Below are 21,262 nucleotides of genomic sequence, written 5' to 3'. Positions count from 1 at the left end.
TTTTAAATATGTTAATTTAATTGTTTTCCAATGCTTGGAACCATGCCTGGCAGGTTTCTGATGCAATTTCACACAGTGAAGACAGTGCTCTACCAGTTGAATCTAATTCTGAAAAATATAAATATAATTACGTCAATAGATTTATTTATTTATTTGTTGCTGTTTATCTCACTACCTATATTTATTTTGGACGTATATTATATGTACAATATAATTATGTATGTATTCGTAGATGTATTGCTGTTACGTTTAAATTTTCTTATCTACTTTTGATGCACCACCTGTTGTAAACTAGTCCTTCCTTCTTTCTGTAAAAAGGTTGCCTGGAAGAGATCGCTCTTAAGCGATAAGGCCGCCTATTGCTCACCTTGTAATATTTTTTTCTGTGTATCTGTTTTCTGTATCGCTTACTATGTCTGGTGTACAATAAAGAGTCTTTGTATTGTATTGTATTGTATTGTAGATGCTCACTGAAATTAAAAAACCGGCCAAGAGCGTGTCGTACACGCCCAGGATAGGGTTCCGTAGCAATAACGAAAAAATCAAATATTTTTTACTAAGGATTTCGTATTGAGTAACTGAATCTTCCAAGTTTAGGTATATTTTATTAGATCACTGAATAGAAAAATTGTATTAGCAACCCCCAATGCTTTTAAAAGACCTATCCAACCAACGATGCCCCACAATGTAATATAGGGTTAGTCGAGAAAAAAAATAAACACCCCCACTTTACGTCTATGGGGAGGTGCCCTAAAAATTTTTTTTACTATTTTTTATTGTACCACTGTATGTCGGCGTGACTGATATGTATATTCTTGTCAAATTACAGTTTTCGAGTACTAACGATCTCTGAGCTTACCAGCGGACAGACATGGCGAAACTGAGTTCCTAGTTGACTACGGAACCCTAAAAATCAAATGTGGGTTTGCAATTTTACAATTTTAATGTTATTCGCCAGTAAATTTTTAAAAGCCATTGTAGTTTTGCATAATATTATGATTTATATTGTCAATATTTTTTTTTTTTTTTTTTTTTTTTTATACTGTATAGGCTTGCGTTTGGCCACAATCACGCCTGATGGAAAGCGAGGATGAGGCCTACGATGGAGCACGCTTGCCTAGAACTTTCAGAACTTTCGCAGTATTGTATTGTAGGTATAACTCTTTGTACATGAAATACATAAAAATAACAGTTTACACTGAGAGATCGATGTATAAAGGCGAACTTATCCCATAAGGGATCTCTTCCAGTTAACTTTGAACGATTGACAGGACAGAGTAGATTACGTAGCTAATGGAAAATTAAAAGATGAGTCGAAACCCTAAGTAGTAGGTACCTAAGTATATGTGGACTTACCTACATTACCTCTTTTCCCGAATATAGAGCCATTGAAAGGAGGCTTCCTATAAGAAGCCTCAGATGAACGCAAAGCGCACATAACAATAGTGAAGAAGCAAATTATGATAATGGAGCGCATTTTTCTTTTCAATGAACCTGAAAAAAATAAAAGTGGTAAATTTAACTTACTATGGCAACTAAACAGTGACATCTGTTGTTGAGTAGCTATTACTAATGTAGTTCACGTACTCGTCAAGAGATGGCATCGTAAGGCCAATATTATTAATTTCGTTACTACAAAAAGTTACTATACTATCTCATGCTATCTCTATTTACTCAACACAATACTAGTACCTACACATGTTATGTTTAAAGTAAATAATGAAATGTTTACACGAAAACCGCAACACTTAGCGTAAAAAATATATCTTTCACACTAAAAACAATTTATTAACAAAAAAAAACAATCCTGTTTAATTTTGAATTTCAAATATTTATATATAACTCTGCTATCACGTGAAGGTAGTTGGTTTATAAAATCACTAGCTGTTGCCCGCGACTCTGTCCGTGTATAATTCGTTAATCGCTATCCGGCGGGTTTATAACTATGCAATTTCCGGGACCAGCGGCGTCTTTAGCTAGTCTTTAGCCCATGTAGCGCCCGTGTGCAATTATTACTTTAGCGCCATCTAGGAAGCGCGCGGTCAAAATGGAATAGGTTCAAAATGCCGCGGCCGGCGCCCCTAACACCGCTGCGCCCGTGTGCAAGTCACACCCTGCACTATAGGTAAAGACGCCTCTGTCCGGGACTCAAACTATCTGTATACCGATTTTCATCTAAATCGGTTCAGCGGTTTAGACGTGAAAAGGTTATCAAAAACAAACAGACTTACAAACTTTCGAATTTATGATATGATTAAAGTATAGTCAAGTCAAATATTATATTATAGAAATAGAAGATATTAAAACTGTTTACCAAGATTAGATTACTAAGGTCTAGTGTAAAAATATGGACTTATCGAAACCTTAAAAAATACGTACCACAGACTATTATTCCGACGTAACATATTTTAAATGGTTCGTCTAGACACATATTTTTGCACTTGACTGTACATACTATTTACAAGAGAAGGTACAGTCGAATTCTTATACTTCTGCAATGAGGAAAAATTCAATCAAAAATATCTAAACACGATTCTATGCCTTTAGCAATAGAGTCGTGTACGGTCGAACAAATAGGGATGTTGACACCTCCAATCAATATAATTGACGTACTTTTTATGAGCTGTCAAAACACAATTCTCCCATAGAGTTTGAATGGAAATAGCAATTATGACGTCACTTGTTCGCACACTCAATCAACTAACTATTTATTTGTTTTAAAGCAACAAAAATCTAATTTTGCAGTTAATCGATAATTAATCTGGTTTTCAGGGCTAAAATAAAGCGTTTTTTTACTGGAGTCGTGTCTTCGAATTATTTTTTAATTGTGTCAACATCCCTATTGAATCATGACCCTGGGTGGAACCTTTTAACAATTTTCAATAGCATGAGATGTCAACATGACATTAGTAGCACAAAGGTTCCACCCTGGGTCATTATTCAATTTGCCCGACTGTACACATATTTTTGATCAAAGTAGATCAAAAATAAAACACGACTATAAAAAAATGCGTGTGGAAAACTACAAAATCTGTGGGCACGGCAGTGCCTCCGCCAAGTAAAGTGCCAGTGACTTACAAGTAGCTGCAACACCAAAGCACAACTTGAGTCTGCGAAGCTCAACTTACTGATGCGGATCGTTGATTCTTTCTCCCTTTTATAGTTAATTTTCTGGACTGTATCGGCCACTGGGTCAAGTAAATCATATCAGGGTTGATTGGATAGCTAAATAGTTTATAGTGCACAATAGGGTTGTAATTGAAGTCTGCAGATCTGCGTCCCAGGAGATGCCTTTGTCTATAGGTAGTGCCACGAGTTGAAGCGAATGATTACGCACACAGCTACATAAAGAACTGATTCCAAGGAAAATGAATGAAATTAATGAGTGAGATATCAAATATCACTTAAGATCAGAAACATTTAATAATAATGCGTCGTGCGCGTGCGTGACGTGAGAGGTCAGTTATTACAAACCATCCTCCATAAATTCCGAGATCGAGTAGGTAGTTAGTAACATTTATCTATTAGGATTTTTTTAAACTTTTTATTAAAGGATGTGCTATTTTGCTCACTTCTTAAATCTATGGGAATTCTATTGTATAATTGTATCGCTTTGTAATATGGACCGTTTTTAAAAATACTTAATTTTGGTTCAGGGAGAACTAGGTCATGTTTACGTCGCATGTTATTTGAAAATTTAAAAAGGTGGATATTATTTCTGACGAACAAGGCTACTTCCAAAATATACAAAGAGGGGAGTGTCAATAATTTAAACTTTTTAAAGTATGGTCTACAGCTATTTGGTAGGCAGATATTTGCTAAGATTCGGAGGCATTTCTTTTGCATAACAAACAGTTTATGTGCATCTGTGCTGCACCCCCACAGCAGCAGCCCGTAGCGCAGCCACGAGACAGCGCGCGCGTGGTACACCGACAGCGCACACGTAAGGCTGGTGTTGTAATGATGATGAAAACGCGGGTAGTTGTGTGCCGGTGTCAGCTTCGTCGGGTAGTCGCGCGAGCAGAGCGGCGGCGTGTTGCAGCAGCCGCCGAGTCGCGTTGCTCCGAGGAGGAAGGGCTACGGCCTCTTGTACACACACGGTTTATCGCCGTGAAAATCTACGGTTAATCCGCCGCGTGTAGGCACGGTCGTCAGTGTTGTATGGATCACTATGAAAGCTTGTAGACGTGCACGGCGCACACGGCTGCGGCGCGATAAACCGTGTGTGTACAAGAGGCCTTATCCGGGTCAATATATTTAATTAGAAAGGTTATTCCTATCGATAAAAAAAGTTTCAAGCGTATCTAAAATTTTCATCCATTCCCCATTGATTCCTGATTCTATACGTACACCTAACTTGCTTGTTAGATGGTGGTAAGATGATTCGACGTTTTTTTTTTGAGTTATTATTAATTATTTAGAAAATAGTGTAAGTACCTCCCTAAGGCACTTGTCTCACCGCCAGCGAGGAAACGATTGGCTATCGACTATTTTCTCGCTCAAGAAACGAACAAAAGATATAAGATCCTGTGTGAGTAAAAGAGACACATATATTAATAGTTGATCGCTGGCTGTTCACACTGTCGGCGAGAACTCGCTCTTACATCTTTTGTCGCAGCGACAAGAGCTATAAAACTCGCTGAGCTATAGATACTCGCTCAGCGATGTCAGCTTGGCGGCCGCCCCGCACGAGCGATTCGAGTGGAGCGAGTAATCGCCCGTCGCACTCGAACACTCGCTTACAGCCGAGCGACAAAACTACACTCGCTTCTCGCTGCTCACCCACTCGTTTCTAGTTACTCGCTCTACTCGCTTCTCGCTCATCGTCGGCGGTGGGACAAGTGCCTAATCGATTCAATTCTCGATTCTGAGCCCTGAGCGAAGTACTTTCTGGTTTTCTGTTATTTAATTGACACCTTGTATATATCTTGTAACTGAAGCGTTTCTATTGGTTCATGGAAAACACATCCCACCAAAAACATTCTGTAAAAAACTAGCCAAGTCTCGATGGAGCTGCTTTTTTATCTCTAAAAAGTAATGAATGAAATCTAGACAAATTCGTGCCAAGTCTAAGGTTCCTTACTGCGATTTCTTTATTATTATAGTTAATAAATAAATAAATATGTCACGGGACAATTCACACCAATTGACCTAGTCCTAAAGTAAGCTTAGCAAAGCTTGTGTTATGGGTACTAAGCAACGGATAAATATAATTATAAAGATATAGATACATACTTAAATACATATTAAACACCCAAGACCCGAGAACAAACATTCGTATTTTTCATACAAATATCTGCCCCGACACGGGAATCGAACCCGGGACCTCAAGCTTCGTAGTCAGGTTCTCTAACCACTAGGCCATCTGGTCGTCTGGTAGTTAATGTTGTCTGTTGTCTTGGCCGTTGACTTGTACCCACTCACGTATAAAGAATGTTGAGTCTTAAGTCTTATCCATTAAATGTTGAGACTCAATACGTGGACAATATAAAGAAATCGCAGAAAGGAACCTTAGACTTGGCACGACTTTGTCTAGATTTCATTACTTTTTAAAGCTAAACAAGCAGCTCCATCGAGACTTGGCTAGTTTTTTACAGAATGTTTTTGGTGGAACTCTGGATAAGACTAGACTGAACATTCTTTATACGTTAGTAGGTACAAGTCAACGGCCAAGTCACACAACATTAACTATAATAATAAAGAAATCGCAGTAAGGCACCTTAGACTTGGCACGACTTTGTCTAGATTTCATTACTTTTTAGAGATAAACAAGCAGCTCCATCGAGACTTGGCTAGTTTTTTACAGAATGTTTTGATGGGATTTCACTTCTTTTTGTTTCTACAAACTTTTTGTAGAAACGTGGGCTTATTGATTTATTTTATTAGATTTTCTTATTTGACACAGGTTTTTTGGTTGAACTCTTGTGTTTTCTAATCAGGGTCATCATGTACTCCAGATCTTCGATTAACCTAGTTTTTATAGTTTTCCCTTTATGTGGCCATTAAACCCTAACTCTGTACCAAATTTCAGCTCACTGAGTTTATGGGAAGTACTAGTTCTATTTTATTTTGAAACTTTGCTTTCGCTTAACTTCGGAACTAAATGACCTACAGACTTGAAATTTTGGATTTTTAAGTATGTGATTATAGCTTACTGGATGACGAAAATTTCTGCGTTCTGGTCTTATCCAGAGGTTCTCAAATAGGGGCCTGAAAATGCGGCGAAATGGTTCCAGTAAAGGATGGTACGGCAGTGTTTGCTTCGCGCTCGACTTGGCGGGGGCACTACCGTGCCCCCAGATTCCTCGCAACACATCCTCGCCCGCAAGGCTACTACGAAATTCGAAACTCGAAGTTCGTATCGTACTGTCCCTCTCGCTCTCGTATTAGATAGTATGTGTCAGAGGGACCGCACGACACGAACTTCGAGTGTCGTAGTAGCCCTGCTGGTGGAAACGCAGTCAATGTATTGTTTTACTTTAACATTAATAAAACAACTTGTAAATGCATGTGTTTTTTATTTATTTCATTATAATCAAATTTTAATGTTACGTTATACAAAGTTGGGTTTACTTTATTGTTAAAAAAATTCGTACTAGGTATGTACTATTAATATCAATTTACAACCTGGCATTTAACTACCTGGTTATTTTACGATATTGACATTCTACTACTTGGTTATTTTACGACCTTGACATTCTACTACTTGGTTATTTTACGACCTTGACGTTCTACTATCTGGTTATTTTACGATCTTGACATTGTACTACCTGGACATTCTACGATCTGGGCACCTGGACATTTTACGACTTTGACGTAAGAGCGGATAAAAAGGCACTGGCATACAGATGTAGTAAATAACGTTTTGCCGTAGTATTTTGTCGGAAATGTTCGTATTATATAGCGTTTTCAACTAGATTATTGAAGTCTACTGAAGCTAATTCGATAAGCGAATAAAATTCGCCAATTTAAGTTCGTATCGTACCGTCCCTCTAACTCTAGTATATTAAATAAAAAATACCTAATAAGTGCCAGCGGGACGGGAAGGTACGAAGTACGAATTTTGCACTTCGTAGTAAAGCACAGGGCCTGGGGAGCTAATACAAAAATCGATGTTTTTTTGTATATATAGATATATAAATAAATAAATATAAAATAAAGTTAAAACGCAGTAGATAATACGTCAAATAAATTTATTCTATTCTATTCTATTAGCTATACTGAGCGCCAAAAAATCTGGCACTCAAATGTATACAATGATAGATAATTTTGCATGTAGAGTGGGCCAAATTTTGTACCGCTGAGTACCTATATTTACTACTTCTTCGTTTCGAGGGCAGGATTGAGTAAGCGAGATAAATACGAAATTACCTATCCGACATAACACTATGGAAAAACATTATTCACTAGACTAATAAGAAAACTGAGTCTGACCAAATGGCCAGGATACACGACGCTAGTTTTTCAAGTTAGGGTAGCAGCTAGCACTGGCTGGGTTGGTTATCTATTCATTAAGAACATATGCAGTCATATTAGGAGATTCACTTCGGAATGAGAGCTGGAAACTAGTAGGTATACAGCTTCATCTTGGTGTCCTAATGTTGTCTCAAAAGTCACAGTCCGCGTCGTAAGTTATTCAAGGTCAAATGTCAAAAAAGTCAGTGTTTCCTGATTATCTGGGTTTAACATGTAATATACGATAACTCCCATTCAAAAGCGTAATCAGCTGAGGCGCACTCTAATTGTTCGCCGGTGTCGGGTAAACAGCACCCTTTAAGAGTACCATCTGGATTCTTCGTACCCGATTCGCAATCCAACTGTAAAAAAAAAAGTATTTCAATATTAAATCAGTATTTCGAGAGAACTGGTGAGAAGGGATGATGATGATGATGATGGATGGAAGAAGGGTACTCCCGTCACACCGTCAGGATGCGTTCATGATGTAGGTACTTGAGTGAGAGCTTCAATAAGAACTTCTGTTGGAACACAGTTGTTTAATTTCACCAGCCGATAATTTAATAGAAGATTTGGGTATTTTAGTTTCAATAATTATTTTATCAAATACTAATAACATGATGAGGCCAAAAAGTTAGACACAGAAGGTTCAATATACGCTCTTAAATAAAAAAATCTTACGACCGAATTGATAACCTCCTCTTTTTTTTGAAGTCTGTTAAAAAGCTATTCTGTTTTGTTAAGCAGCCTTGACAGGTACCCTTAATTTTTTGGACTAATTTGAAAACTTCCTTAAGTACCTGCCACGGTAATAGGCGCCGTTACCACGTATTATTAAGTACCTAGGTTAGGTTAGGCACAAAACACAGATAGTTCAGAATTCAATCCCCATACAAGTGCGCTCGAGCAACGCACACATAGTTACGATATCTATCTCGGACCGGTTGGGACCAGTGCGAGCGTGAGTGGCATGCGCTTGAGTCGCGTCTGTGAACTTTTTTGTGCAATAATGGCGCAACAAAAAAAAAGTTATTATAACTGTTCAGTGGACGGTTGTTTAAATTCAACATTAAACGGTGAATTGACGTTTTTTAAGCTACCAGTAATTTCAGAGAGTTAAGTAGGTATCTGCTTGTATTTCGATGGCTCGATTTAACGTACACAGAACAGTTAGGTTAGGTTAGGCCCTGAAGAATAATATCTAAGATCGATTTATATAATAGTTTCCTATTTTGAATCAGTATAAATAAAGTACTTACGTAACTAAATTTTTCTAATTTTCTCGCCAACTTACGTAATTTGAAAACATGTTTTTTTGTTTGTGTAGATATTGTGTTGTTTTTGGTGTCATTTGATAGTTTTAGGTCTAAAACGGATAGGGCAATGGAAATTGTGTAACTAGGGTAATCCGTTTAGAAGTTATTAGGGATTTTCGATAGTAAAAACTGACAAACGTAAAATGTTGTATGTTTCTCTTCTGTAAACTTTTGTATTGTAATAGTTGGCAGTAATAGCCCGCGAGGTATTCGGTTATCGCGCGCTGTTCCCTCGGGAACTGTGCATTTTTCCGGGATAAAAAGTAGCCTATGTCACTCTCTGGCCCATAAACTATCTCTATGCCGAAAATCACGTCGATCCGTCGGTCCGTCTCGACGCGAAAGACGAGCAAACATACAAACATACAAACACACACACACTTTCGCATTTTTAAACGTGCGAAATCGTCGCAAGATATAACAGTGACATTAACATTAAAATATTTTAGTTATTATTAATTTATATTTCCGTTCTTCCCGTTTCATTCTCAACAATAAATCAAGCAACTAGATACGAGTGCCACTACCACAATAGTTTTTTGTGCAATAGTCATAGTTGACATCCCTAGAGCGCCCGCCGAGCGTAGGCATGAAAAGTGAAGTACATACAGAAGATTGACTTCTGAACTATCTGTGTTTTGTGGCTTAGGTTAGAACTGCGACCCCAATAGCATAGTAAAAGAGGAGAAGTATGTAAACTCCGACCCTTTAGGAGACTTAACTACCTACTCCGGCGCTTTCGCTTAGGCTTGTCGATGTCTATTTTAGATTAATTACCTACCGGCAAATAATTTTAGTATGAAAGTCAAGTTAAAATTGTCTTATGTCTTTGTCTAGACAACAAGATTCCATGCCACTATACCTATTATTATTATTATTATTATACTAAATTTAAACATATTATTTATAAATTCGCCGGAGTGGTGATGGCGACTGTGTACATACTACTCATGTTTACCTACACATAATACTATAACTATATTGTTTATAGGTAGGTAGGTAGTTACCTATTATTTTTTCGTATGTCCCTGCACAAAACTATTAGGTACTATGGCCAGCAAAAGTCGATGGTGCACTTATGCAGGGCATTGTACATTACACAATACTACTAAGGGTCCATATTGGCTCATATACAATTTTTTATTCGATTATTTATAATAATACCGCTTTGTAATCATTATCATAATTTCTCCGAAAATTGTTTCTTATATATTTTAAAGATAATTATTTTTACTACTACCTACATTGTTCATAAAGATACATATCGATGGTGGAAGTCTCAATTGGCGTAAGGGACAAAATATCGAAAATCACTTTTAAACATAGAAAATTTGAGTTTTTTTCTCTCTGTCGATTGGTAGTATATTCAAATTACGATACGCCCCTTACTTTTGCTGTTATCAACATTTATTATTTTAAAATAAAATAGCTTAAGGGACATTAAATAACATATTTGAGCTGAAAAATGGCGTAAATGTATTATTTTTTTAATATTTGGGTCGTAAGGGGCTGTGGCAGTCTCATATGTCCTTTACGACTCGGCTCATGTCGTTAAAAAAAAGCCCAACAAATATAATAAAAGGGCGTATGGGTCAATTATTGTTTCATTGCCCTTTACACCCCAACATTTTATAACGAATAAGATAAAAAAGCAAGAAGTTGTTGGGCGTAACCTTACCGCCCGTACCTATTTCTTGTACCTTACATCAAAATACTAACCATAGCTAGTTTAAAAAGTGCTCCTCATTGCATGCAACTTTATTATCAGTCTTGAATATTTTGTATACGTATAGTGTTTATACTTGCACGTTACACCATTGGTTCGCAACTTATTTGATCTCGCCACCGCCTGCGCTGTTTCGTCTACCTACCTTCCACGCGCCGAGCGTTTGCGCATTGCACATTCGCTCAGTCGTGCCAGACACGTCAAACACGGAGGACGTATTTGATTGCCTACATTTGTTCTTTGTCAACGCGTGTATTTTTTGCCAAAAGCAAAACAAAAAAGAAGATTAAGTTGATGGATCCCCTAATGGCTTGACGTCGAGCTAACATTTCCGTAATGGAATTTCAGTCAAGATGTTGAGGTAAATTTCTCTTAGCTACTTTGTTTATTTTAGGCTGTCCTGACAATTATTATCCTAATAAAGGAAGCCTGTGCCCAGCAGTGGGACGAATATAGGCCGAGATGATGATGCATACATAATAATAATTGGCCTGTATAATTAATTATGTATGTTGAGAGTTAAAAATGGTATAATCGGAACGTCGTAAGGGACATTAAAAAACAGCAATTTATAAAATAAGGAACACTTTTATGGGCGTAAGGGGTATAACAAGCAAGAGCTAGAGTAAATTGTCGGTCGTAAGGGGCAGTAACAAACATACATTTAAAAAAATGGTGTAATTGGTTCGTCGTAAGGGGCATTAAACAACAGCAAGTTATAAAATAAGGAATACTCTTATGGGCGTAAGGGACATCAAAAGCTAAAACTAGAGTAAATTGTTGGTCGTAAGGGACAGTAACAAACAGACAATTTACAAATTGAGGTTACTTTATGGATATAAGGGGCACTTAAAGTAAAATACTTTGCTTGCTTCTTTTAGTTCATTAAAATACCTTGTTAATGTCGTAGGAGGCATCAAAACAGATGGTTTTTAGAATTTGTAGTGATTGAAACAACAAATCAAGCAAGCATACTCTCAAATGTGCAAGAAATAGTGCAAGCAAGCATGCAAGAAAGCATGCAAGCAAGCATGCAAGCAAGCAAGCATGTAAGCAACCATCTAAGGTAGCTTGTAAGTAAGCATGTAATTTTGCAAGAAATAGTGAAATGAAATGATATATTTATTACAGACGTAAGTCCATAAAAGGCATTCTTTGTTGTTCCTATATGTGTTTGTGTGAAATATGGAGGCAAATGAAGATAAATTTTGCCAATATGGACCCTAAATATTATTACCTAAATATTATTTAAAAATTACTCGGAAATAATATTGATCATCAAAATAAATAAATAAATAAATAATGATATTGGGTTCATATTCATCATTACAAGTATTAGCAAAAAAATGTCGGTTCTGGCACTTCGCCGGCCGCTACCGCGGCACGCTCGCTTCGCTCGCTCGGCTCGTGCACTGAGGGTCGCAGTTCTACCTAACACTCCTCCTCGCTTTGCTCGTCGTCGTACCTAACCAGACCTGCCTTATTAGAATAGGTAGAAGCATCGAATTAAGGAACCAATATATTTCTTAAGGATAAAACTCTCTTTCTTAACTGCTTGAACATGCATATTTTGCATAAGCTTAGCTATCGTAAGGTCGCGGGTGAGCAAGGAAATTCTTTTAGTTCATAAATATTATAATTAGGGTATCGCAGTTTCGTGACAAATCTAAATTTAAGTGACAGAAAATATATAGTTCCCATATTATTTACCCAGATATTCGCATTTAAAAAGTCTTCCATTTGTATATGTATGAGTAGATTAGGAATAAACAAAGGTATACTTTAAAACGTATATAATACCATATTTTATTACCTAAAATCGATATGTTGAACAATGATATATACATAAATTGTAGTAACAGAGGTATTTATATTAAATGACATTACGAATACAATAAATTCGGAGTTCCAATGATTATTGTCTAAAATAAAAATATATAATGATCATTAGGATGTAAAATTGTATAAGATACATTTTCGAAGTTTCAATAATCGAATTTGCAATTTTGTATGAGCTAATCTAGCTGACCTAATACAAAAAAATACGTAAGTACGAGTACGCGAACGTAAGAGGTGATCATCTCGCGAAGCGAGCGCAAGACGAGCGAGCTAAAATCAAAATCTACTTACGGCACCGACGGCAGCGCAGCCTTGACTACAGAGCCTGGCCAAGCTAACTGCAGAGAATAATAATTGGTAACACTGCAAATGTAACGCATATTAGTTACGTGATTTGACGTTAAAATACATTGTTGCCTAATTATTCCGTTGCAGACTTAGCTTGGCCAGGCTCTACAGAAAACTTAATCCACCTTAAATTATCAGTGTGTGTGTGCGTACCGGAGCCACCCGGCGCGCACACATTTAAGCCGCGCGATGTTCTTTTGTTTGTAGTGAACCTACTTCTCCTCTTTTACTATGATATTATAAAGTACAGTCGGAATAAAAAAAGGTTCGTCACCCTAACATCTATTTTCCTTTGCTCAGTATGAGCGCTAATCTGCTTTACCGATTGAGTAGGACATACTGCGTCAACCTGTCAACCTGCTAAACATAAGGTGACCATAGAAACCCTACAACTGCACCTTGGTACTGACAGACACTGACAATTAAATAGAACATTATTTGATTGAAACTTATGAAGATGTTTATTAAAAAGTTTTTGTACCTATCGATATGAGACTAGATACATGTTAGAGATGAATACCTACTATTTTGACCCTTATAATTGGATATGCACTTGTCTTCTTAGTACTTTGGTTTCAAAACGTACTAAGAGTCTATGACTTTGTAAAGAATCAATTTAATAACTGACGAACGTTTTCCTACCCCCACTGTACCTAGGTTAGGTTAGAACTGCGACCCCAACAAGCCCTCTCCTCTACCTACTACAAAGTGCAAAATTCGAACTTCCTATCTTTCCGCTGGCGCTTATATTTAATACGAGATTGAGAGAGACGGTACGATACGAAAATCGTTTTTGGAATTTCGTAGTAACCTTCCCAGAAACGAAGGTTAGGTTGGGTTAGAACTGCGAACTGTGTCTAACAGCCTTATTCATAAAAAAACCTTAATTGAGGTTTGATCGGTCTGTTACTTAGCAGACTGATTAAGCTTGTTAGACGGTTGTCAAGAAGTATGATTCATAAACGCTTGCTAGCTGTCTGCTAGTTGTTGAGCTGCTGATAGACGGATTAGACGCGTTATGTTGGCAATCTTGACAAATCAAAGACAAAAAATGGCCTCATCGATAATTAAAAAAAAAATTGACAGCAGTGACAGCAAATTAGCAGGAAAAAAAGGGAGATGTTTATTTTCCCGCCATTTCCGATCGCATGTTTATGTTTATGTTTAAACATAAGTGCAAAAAGCCGTAATTATGTTAATCATCCTAATTTTATTTTTCTCATATTTATTGTTAGTAAAGTAGTAAAGTAGCAGTAATTTTAGAGGATTTTTAAATACAAATTCCTGAAAATAAATTTTCCTGGTTTTTTTTTTAATCTTTGCGTAACTTCACCCTTCACTAAAAATATCTTCGGTGTGGTTTTTTGCTCTTGTCAAAGTCAGCTGTTCAAACTTGTGACGGCCATTTTGTGACTTAGCAGGGAGATAAAGGAGGGTCTACGGTCCTCTAACTTTAGCAGAGCCTTGATCGACTGATTAGCGCTAACAGACGTTTATGAATCACGTTTTTTAGCATCGGGCCTTCAAGGAGCCTTCAAGGAGGCTCTAACTTTTTATGAATAAGGCTGTAAGTGTTTTAGAATACTTAGTACGAAAAAATAAAAGGCCGTATTGCCGAACGTTTATGGCGCTCGCGATGACAATCAAATGACAAACACTGACAAATACAATAGTACATTGTGTCTTAAGGGCGGTAAATAAGGAATTACGAACGAGAGTCTATTAGAAGCCCGAAGTCGAAGACTGAGGGCATTAATGAGTCGATGTTCGTAATTCTAGTACCGCCCGTGCGACATACAATGTTTTTCATCACATTTGCGAGTGAAATTTTATATTTGTAAAAGAAAAAATATAATTCTTCCAAATATCGGCGATACCTTAGGCAGTGCTCTTGGCAGCGTCGCCCTCTACCTCCCTCGGCATGCGCCGCAACGTGCGTGTGCATGTGGTCCATGTGGTCCTGCAGCAGCGCGCGCAGCACCATCAGTACGGGCACTGACTTATTTACCGACCTTGGGCTTCATGACAAGAACATGTGTACGCGCAATGACTCATTTACCGACCACGGGTTTCATGACAAGCACATTAAGGTCGAGGGTTTTATTTGGGGGGTTGCAACCAAGGTAGCCTGCATGTTACGACACTGTTTACGAGCAAGTGTGATGAAAAAACTGAAAACTGTCATTTGATTGCGATCGCGAGAGTCAGAAACGTGAGGCAGTACGGCTTCTGGCCTGAAAATAAATTTATTGTTATTATTATTAAAAAAAAGAGCACCTCGCAATTTTTGCTGAGGTCGGCGACTACCAAGTTGCAAACCAGCAAACTGATAATCAAAATAATAACATACAGTTTCTGCACCATCTTTGTTATTTCTTTCTGCTATCACCTGCAAGAGAAATCAAAAGTTGTATATGGTTAAACTCTATTGAGTGAAAGGCTCGTCTCAAAATAATTACAGAGTATTTAAAATATTCAATGAAATAACAGAGTAGAAACTTAATTGGTTTATTATGGAACTAGCTTTTGCCCGCGACTTCGTCCGCGTGTAAGTACTTTAGTTATCAGGGCATATGATTTAATTAACCCCCGTTATAATTGTGACATTTGTATCTGTGTGCATAGCGAAGTACTGCCGTAAACGATAGGTAACAGTTTACTAAAGTACTTCGCTTTAAACAACATTTTTTACCAGGTTTGAAGCTAGTTTATGAAAAGTTTTATGCAAAGCACGAGAGTAAATTAATTATCTCATGTGCTTCCGGCGAGAACCGAATCTTACTCTAGAATCCGAAGTATAATATATTCGAAATTGCACTGTAGGTACACAATATTTTGTAAATTAGGTAAAAGATAAATAAGAACGGATATTTAAACAAAAATTACGCTTATATTAATATTATTGATTTTATTATCCACAACCCGATGAGTATTTTTTAAGTTAGGTACCTACTGCATAATTATTTGCGAATTTATTTCACACCTCATTTAAAATATCAATTTAATTTCCACATTTTAGTTGTACATTTTGTATGAAAACCCCCCTTCCCCATTTGAAATCGCCAACACCATACGGATCATTTTAAATTGTGACCAGCCATATTTTTAGTCTAGAAATAAGGAAGTCTCGTAGAAACTCCCCCCTAATAAGTCGAAAGCTACTTCTGCTTTCTTTATCTTTGGCCTACGCAGAAAGTCCAGAAATGAGAAAATATCCATACAAACTTTACCCCCCCATTTTACCCCTTTAGGGGAGAATTTTATCCATTTCACTCACACAGATAATTTTTAAAGCTAATTGAGAACTTATATACTTATTTTATTTTCATACTTCTAAGTCCAGAAATGAAAAAAATTCCATACAAACTTTACCCCCCCATTTCACCCCTTTAGGGGGGAAGTTTTATCCATTTCACCTAGATAGATAATTTTTAATTGTAATCGAGAGCTTATACAACTTTTTTCATACTTCTAAGTCCAGAAATGAGAAAATTCCATATAAATTTCACCCCTCTATTTCACCCTCTTATGGAATGAATTTCTAAAAATCCTTTCTTAGTTATAGTTTTCTTCACAGTTATAGTTTTCCTTGAAAGTTTAATATACTTACTACCATCCTGTATTTTTTTAAATTTTGTCACCCACCGGTTTAGATTTTAGTGGCCCCCCAGGGGGCGCTCGATTTTAATGAAAATTTGAACTTCAGAGCTGAATATTTTGCAAACAAATCACTGAATCGAAAAGTCGTTCTAGCAACCCCCTAATGGTTTAAGACCTGTCCAACGATACCCCACACTACAAGGTTGGATAAGAAAAAAAAATCACCCCCACTTTGTCTATGGGAGGTACACTAAAAATCATTTTTGAATTTTTAAATTGTACCATTTTGTCGGCATAGTTTACATATATATTCGTGCAAGTTTAATTTTGACAAAATCACGCGTCTTCGTGGTATAGATTATACACATTCACAACAAATCTAAATACATAGGTAGGCAGTGGATGGGGTCAGATATTTCCGTGGCGAAGCGGAAGCAATGATCGCTTACATCTTTCATAAATTCTGTATGTCTTGATGTTCTTTTTTGTAATTTTGTAATAATTAAGCAAGCCAGTGGGAATACACAACAACAACATATAAATAAACTAACTATAACATTCATACAGAAGATGACTACTTAAGACTATTAAACTAATTTCAACTTATCTAGTACTAGCTTTTGCCCACGGCATCGCCCGCGTGGAACTCGGTTATCACGCGGTGTTCCCTCGGTAACTACGTGCATTTTTCTGAGATAAAAAGTACCTAGCCTATGTCACTCTCCGGCCCATAACTATATCTATGCCAAAAATCACGTCGATTCGTCCGAGCCGATCCGATCACGTGAAGTGTCGAAACTGGTGAGCTGGGAATGGATACCCCCAAACACAGAGTACATATATAACCCCAAATAACATAGGTATTCGACCATAGTTGAAAAAACCGGCCAAGAGCGTGCCGGACACGCCCAAAATAGGGTTCCGTAGCCATTACGAAAAAAATAAGTAATATTTAGTAAGTAATATATGGGGGGGGGACGCCCGGTTTTAATGAAAATTTGAAGTTTAAAGTTGAATATTTTGCAAAAAAATCACTGAATCGAAAAATCGTTTTAGCAACCCCCTAATGATTTTAAAAGACCTATCCAACGATGCCCCACACGATAGGGTTGGATGAGAAAAAAAATCGCCCCCACTTTACGTCTATGGGAGGTACCTACCCTAAAAAAAATGTTTTTGCCATTTTGGCTCCGGAACCCTAAAAATCGTCTTAGCAACCCCCTAATAATGATTTTAAAAGACCTATCCAACGATACCCAACACTGTAGGTTGGATGAGAAAAAAAAATCACCCCCACTTTACATCTATGGGAGGTACTTTAAAAAAAAAACTGAATTTTTTATTGTACCATTTTGTCAGTACACATAATATACCTATTCGTGCAAAATTACAGCTTTCTAGCATTGATAGTCCCGGAGCAAAGCCGCGGACGGACAGACAGACAAGGCGAAACTATAAGGGTTCCGTTTTTGTCTTTTTGGTTACGGAACCCTAAAAGAACCGGCCAAGAACGTGTCGGACACGACCAAGATAGGGTTCCGTAGCCATTACGAAAAAATCAAGTAATACTTATATGTGCGTTATAACACAATTAAAACACTTACTTCAGTCTTAAAATCTATTACCAGAAAAAGAGCGTATCTTCACGACACTTACGTCCTTTTGTTGAGGAGCGCAGTTTTCCGGCAATAACTCAAAAACGGTATATCCGATCATGTTGAAACCAATTTTCGTTGAAAGTATTTATTAAGCGTTACCTTTCCATATTTTTAGGGTTCCGGAGCCAAAATGGCAAAAACGGAACCCTTATAGTTTCGCCATGTCTGTCTGTCTGTCTGTTCGTCTGTCTGTCTGTCCGTCCGCGGCTTTGCTCAGGGACTATCAATGCTATAAAGCTGTAATTTTCACGGATATAAAGGTAAACTATGCCGACCAAATGGTACAATTAGGTTACCTCCCATAGAAGTAAAGTGGGGGTGATTTTTTTTTCTCATCCAACCCTTTAGTGTAGGGTAGGTATCGTTGGATAGGTCTTTTAAAACCATTAGGGGTTTGCTAAGACGATTTTTCGATTCACTGACAGGTATATTTGCGAATTATTCAACTTTAAAGTGCAAAATCGTGCGTCCCCCCCCCCCTCTAAAATCTAAACCGGTGGGTGGAAAAATTTGAAAAAATATAGGATGGTAGTAAGTATATCAAACTTTCAAGGAAAACTATAACGGCTAAGTTTGCTTGAGAATATTTAGTAGTTTATGAGTAAATAGCAGCCTAAGGTATAAATATACCTAAACTTATAAATTAATAAAATACGAAATCCTTAGAAAAATATTACTTAATTTTTTCGTAATGGCTACGGAACCCTATTTTGGGCGTGTCCGACACGCTCTTCGCCGGTTTTTTTGCATATCTTTTGGACAAACGGTAAGATAGAAGGGGGGGGGGACACAACTTTTGCTACTTTGGGAGCGATTATTTCCGGAAATCTTCACTTAATCAAAAAGTTTTTGAGAAACCTTACTATCTTTTCAAAAGAGCTGTCGAACTATGTTGCCACACGTTGATCAATGCGAGTTAAAAAAAAAAACAATTTCTGTTAACGTGTATGGAGTGCCCCACTTAAATATTTATTTTTGTAATTTAACTATAAAACTAAATAACGGCTTTGACAAGACATCTGTACTTACTCCAAATTTCATTGATATACATATTGTAGTTTTCGAATAAAATGCCTGTGACATAGGTACGGACGGACGGACGGACAGACACACATACAGACGGACTTGACGAAACTATAAGGATTCCGTTTTTGACATTTTGGCTCCGGAACCCTAAAAATGAGTCGCTTAAATTCAATTCAATTCAATTCAAATCATTTATTTCATGTAACAAAAGACTCATAAATTAACTAGTTAGTACTTAAGCGTAATTTCAAACTCAGATAGGTCCACTCTTAACTATTTGGGAAATAATTGAAACTTACCCGGTGAAAATAATTTAAAACAGACTTATGTGTACATAACACGTCAGTCGCAACGAGACTATAGCTGATAGATAACCAAAATGAATTGCGTATTATACTATTTATACGATTTCATAGTTTGCTAACGCCGCCCCTGACATTAGCAGTACAGTCAGCAGCTGAATTAAACAATATTTCCGGAAAGGTACAACTTTTAAATATTTTGTTTTGTTTTCTTAACATACAAACGCTTGAAAAAAAATATTACATCATTACAGTTCACATATCGATGGGTCCTACGTATAAGGGCTTAAGTGTCAAATCGTTACTTTACAGGACGGGCTTTCAAAGTCAAAAACTGTCGTAACTCAGAGATGGTGTATCCGAGACTTCTAAAATTTGCCACACTAGCTAATAGTGCTCTGTCCTTCAAACACAAAGAATAAATTTTAATAAAATATTTCTTCATTAAAAGTTATTGTACATACGCCCATACACGTGAATTTGCGGGAAATAAACTTGTGTACACAAAGACAGTAAAAAAATCCTATGTGGTACTTTGGCTCATATACGCGTGCAACCTTAAAATCATTGGTAAAAAATACGTTACCCAAGATACTTGGGGAAATAAAAAAAAGGAATACAATCACATTACGATGTAGCATTGAAGTAGCCGCGTTCCGCTTGACGTAAAAGTACCTAAAAATGGCAGTTACGCCACAGATTAAAAAAAAACACCCGGGATTTACCGCGTAAAAGTATCAAACGTACGTTTAGCCCTTTTACGTTAAAATTGCATCTAGTTTGGCCGTTTTACTTCAATGATAACTCGAAAAATAATTGAATAACTATGTTTTTTTAATCCACTATCTAAATATATATAGTTTATAGATAACTATAACGCACAAAACTCAAAATTGAAAAAAAAAAACACTTTGGCCCTTATACATAGGACCCATCGATATCGTCGGTGGAAAGCATAAACGCTGTTCAGAACAGGCAGGCTTGCTACAAAACAAATTATCGCTCGCTCGCTATAAAGCCAGCATGTATGTTTGCATTTTATTTGAAAATATCAACACACACACTGCCATTTTAACACTGTTTTCAAGCTTCAAAGAATCAACACAAAAATACACAATTTAGAATTTCCCAATATCAAAAGGACGAAACGAATCGGTCCTTCAGTTCAGTACATTGACCTTGGTACCGACCGAACCGAACCGAGCCGGACCGGATCGGCCATAGATAAACTATAAGTAGGTACTCGCTCAAAAGAACCGGAGTCAATAAAGGAGTCGGATTCAATAAGCGGATTCGGTACCGACACCGGAGCTGGATTTAGTGAGTCGGATCACTTCGCGCAGTCGAGATTACCCATGTCTAGATCCAAACACTATGCTGAGCTGGGACCGCTTCGCGATTTCGCATATTGTTGTTTTTTTATTTTTTCTTTAATGTATTTTTATTATATTTTGTGCGAATAGCGAATAAATATTTCTATTCTATTCTATTCTATTCTAAACGCAGCAGGGCTACTACGAAACTCGAAACTCGAAGTTCGTGTCGTGCGATCCCTTTGACACTTACACTATTTAATACGAGAGCGAGAGGGACCGCACGACACGAACTTCGAGTTTGGAGTTTCGTAGTAGCTCTGCAGAGCAGTTCAATTTAGGCACCTAAACTGAATCGTCGAAATTGGTACCACGACGTTTATTTCTCAGAGCTGAGTCTCAATGGTTTACAAGTGAATGAAAGACCGATATTGTCTCTGGTCCGAAACTGAAACGCTAAGTCGCGAAAGGGATGCCGCTATATGCAAACCAAATATTGTATACTAAAACCTCTTTATTTTAGAAAACCATATAACTCTATGTCATTCAGTGTTCATAGCAACCGTTGTGTTGATTACAATTAGGTAAAATGTTTACGCTGTCACTAATCCAAGACCAGTATACACACTCTCATCTATGAATCCAAGAGTCTCTTTTCTCACTGAAAAATTAGTTTTAT

The 21,262-nt window shown here is 37.2% G+C and overlaps 2 long non-coding RNA genes across 2 annotated transcripts; both read right to left on the bottom strand.

The window, feature by feature from the left end:
* Nucleotides 1-6,498: 6,498 nt before the first annotated feature.
* Nucleotides 6,499-19,367, bottom strand: LOC141443423 (uncharacterized). The gene is made up of 3 exons (XR_012453023.1): nucleotides 19,268-19,367; nucleotides 14,962-15,073; nucleotides 6,499-7,817 (listed from the first exon to the last, which is right to left on the bottom strand). It is a non-coding gene; the product is annotated as an uncharacterized lncRNA (long non-coding RNA).
* On the bottom strand, nucleotides 14,350-14,906 carry LOC141443523 (uncharacterized). Its single transcript, XR_012453044.1, has 2 exons — nucleotides 14,748-14,906; nucleotides 14,350-14,696 (listed from the first exon to the last, which is right to left on the bottom strand). It is a non-coding gene; the product is annotated as an uncharacterized lncRNA (long non-coding RNA).
* Nucleotides 19,368-21,262: the final 1,895 nt, after the last annotated feature.

The sequence above is a fragment of the Choristoneura fumiferana genome, chromosome 27 (assembly GCF_025370935.1).
Source record: "Choristoneura fumiferana chromosome 27, NRCan_CFum_1, whole genome shotgun sequence".
NCBI classification, from domain to species: Eukaryota; Metazoa; Arthropoda; class Insecta; order Lepidoptera; family Tortricidae; genus Choristoneura; species Choristoneura fumiferana.
This window is presented reverse-complemented; position numbering and strand designations above follow the sequence as displayed.